Below are 3,599 nucleotides of genomic sequence, written 5' to 3'. Positions count from 1 at the left end.
CAGCGAGAGAAACCTCGTAGCTCCGTGTCCGCTCCTCCCTCCCCACCCACCCACCCACCATCCCCGCTCTGGCGAGTAGAATGAGGCGTGTGCTGCCGTGGTAAGGAGGTGGTGGGTTCCTGGCATCTGTCAGCGCCGCGACGTTCCGCGGACGGCGGCAGAGCAGGGGCCTTTCCTCGAGGAAAAACGTTCAATAGACCGGGTTTAAGAAAAGAATGACCGCTGGCAGGAGGGGACATTGAAGCGCCGAGGTGGTTGGGGGGTGGGGTTTACAGCCGAGGACCAGTCGGGGTGTGAGGGGTTTTACAGATGCAGAACAAAATGGGGAGGTGTGAGAGGGCAGTTCCCATGTTAATAGCAATCGTTCAAATAATAACGATGCCTTAATAACCGTGCATTTCCCAGGTTGATAATTAACTTGCGTGGGAGCTTTGTGTAAGCACAGAACGGTTTAAACTCCTGAGTTAAGTGGTGTATCTTCACCTGAGCATAATGCAGAAACAGCCCGATGTGGGTTTTTGTTTTACCAGGCTGTAAGCGTGCAGAAATTACACAAATTGGCTTGAACTCTTCCCTCCTCCTCCTCACACTTGCTTGGCTGAAAGTCGTTTCTAAGTTTGGAATTTCCAGTTTTTATCACCTCAGCTGGAAACCTTTTAACTCCGTGTTGGCATCACGCAGCCACTGCACTCTGTTTGCCAAGTAGCTGCACTTTAAAATCTTATTTATTGTTCTCTGTGCTCAGTTTTCTGCAGTTTATGAGATCTTGGACATTCAGCCAGTATTTAGTCCATCTCCCTCTAGAGTCTTATTCCATTTGCCTCACATTTCAGCTTTTTGCATGTTCCACAGGGTCTGAGAAACTGGTAGCAATGAAAGGGCAATCCAGATTCACCTCACTCTGATTAAAATCCCAAAATCTGTTAATTTACACACATAAGTGTTGGATTCTGTTAAATGGAGAGGATAAAAGGTGGAAGAGGGGAAAGGAAAGCTGACAAGACTGCATCAACAGAACAGCCAAAACAAGACACTAAACATTTTGGATATTTCACAGCTGGGAAAAATTTGCATACTAGGTAGGATTAGCCTTTTCATGAGAGCAAGCAAATGTTGGAAGAGTCATAGCATGACCCTGTATAAATTCAGGTGTCCTAAAGAACTCCCCTCCAAACTTTTGCAGCCCTTTGAGTATCTGTACACTGCAGTACTACTTAATACATATTGCAGAACCCTTCAGTTGGAAGAGTGGCTGAGTCATAGTTAAGGCATCATTAATACTATGGTCTGCAGCCATCCAATACTTCCTAGTGCACAGAGAAGCCAATAACAGGGTGTTAATTTTGCCTCCACTGATGGTTCCCTGACTTCAACAGCTGAATTCAATCATGCCCTGAAATCTCACAGTTTTAAAGATCGTTATTTTCAGAAAAGGTGTCACTGGTGGTTGACAAAATGCACATGCAGTCAGTCCTGTCCTCCCTCTCTTGCTCCCTCCATTTTTTGACCAGTAGTCGTGCCCCTTCACATGGTGTGGAAGAGAAGGAAAACTCCATTGCTGAAGTTAACCAAGTCTTTGAATTTATTTTCATAGCAGCTTGGGTCATGCCTAAAAAGGATCAAAGACATTCTTTTAGTCATTAGTGTTTTGGTTCAGATCAGAATCACACCTCTGAGACTTAAGCTCTCGATTGTCCCAATTTGCTTGACTTTGATCTGCACTGTAGAGTGGTCTTGGAACAGGAAAATTGGATTTGTGTAGGATAGGACAGTGACACGCACTGCAGGAGTGTGCCTCAGGCACTTCTGCTGTTAATGGGCATTCTCTTGTGGGCCCAAAACAGAGCTAGTCCAAAATAACCTCCTCCCTGTAATAGATGTAATGTGATTGCCAAGCCCTTGATGCTAAATGTTTCACTCAATGGAAAATCCCTTTTTGCACCATGCTGCTTGCTAATGGACATGACCTTTGTCCTTTTGAGCTCCCTTTAGGATTGTTTTGTTTGAGACAACAAATGTAGTTTGATTTTGAATTTTTGTCCCATTGCCAAAGCACAATGAAATAAAAACCAGTTTATACTATCCCCCTCCTCCTCTGTTTGTGAAATGTCCCCTAGGACCTTGCCTAAACCAAGTGGGAAAAAAATGTGCTCTTTAACCCAAAACTAGCAGAAATGTTTCCATGAAAATGCATCACGTTAATAATTCCCATTCATTTGCTAGCAAATCACCCTAGTGAGAGCATCTCTTGTTGCATAGGTGATGTTTTAGGGTATGACTCTGGCTCCTCAGTGCAAGAGAACAAACGGTCAGAGGGGAGCAGGTATTGCAACTGTCCCACCCCATTGTCTGCGTAGGAACTTAGGGTTGAGCAGCTCAAGGTAGCAGCATGTTTGAATTGCTCATTGCTCTCTGGTGTCTAAATGCCACAGTGGGCACCTAACAGCATATAGATAGTGTAGCAGGCATTTGCAGTGTGGCCCTAATGATGTACACACTGATTGTCCTTTGTTATGCATTAGCGTATGTGCCAGTACAGCTCTGCATGTAAAATACTTGCAGAAAAAAATTACAAAGCATAATTAAGCAGAGACGTAATCGTGTGCTACTACAATTTGCATTGTGTACCATGATACAACTAAGAAATCAACTGATAACTGACAAGAATTTCTCTTATTTTAAAAAACTAAAGATAGGATGGACATGTCAGACAAAATATGTTTGTATCTTTGGGAAGAAACATTGATGTGCAACTTCCTTTCCTAGGAAACAAACGGAAAACCCACACTTGTTCCTTTTACTTTAGCATACATTATATAGCACACACACACTATATATATAATATGCATAATTTAACATTGTAGTTTTATCTTAGATTTTTGTTGACATAATTAATATAGTTCTTTGGAAAACCATCTTATCACGCATAAAACAGTTGTTCTTCCTTCAAGATCTCACTGAATCATGTGGGATGGGGGAGACTTCATTTTTTTGAGGAACAAAATAGAAAGGGAACAAAACCACTTACTGGGTTTTGAGGGCATCCTCCTATTTCAGCCCAGAATCGATTAGCCTGGCATCTGCTGGGTCTGTGGGTATGTGGGCTTTCGTGTGGTGAAGTATTGATGAAGTGAAATCAATACAAGGAAGTAGGATTTCCTGGTATTACAGATGATTTATTCTCTTTTATGCTGATGGCACAATTGTATTAGAATTTATTAGACAATGTTGTGTTACCAATGCATAAGGTCCTGAGGGAGCTGGCGGATGTAGTTGCTAAGCCTCTGTCCGTCATATTTGAGAGGTCATGGTGGTCTGGTGAGGTTCCCACCAACTATAAAAAAGGTCACATAGCCCCTGTTTTTAAAAAAGGGGAAAAAGGAAAACCTGTGGAACTACAGGCCATTTAGTCTCACTTCTGTGCCCGACAAGAGCGTGGAACAGATCCTCCTGAAAACTCTTCTAAGGCACATGGAAAATAAGGAGTTGATGGGTGACAGCCAACATGGCTTCACTAAGGGCAAGTCATGCCTGACCTTCTACAACAAGGCTACAGAGATGGTGGATGGTGGAAGAGCAACTGATGTCATCTACCTGGA

The sequence above is a fragment of the Chaetura pelagica genome, unplaced genomic scaffold (genome assembly GCF_000747805.2).
Source record: "Chaetura pelagica isolate M959 unplaced genomic scaffold, ChaPel_1.0 scaffold7, whole genome shotgun sequence".
Classification (NCBI taxonomy): Eukaryota; Metazoa; Chordata; class Aves; order Apodiformes; family Apodidae; genus Chaetura; species Chaetura pelagica.
Note: the sequence above shows the minus strand (reverse complement) of the source record.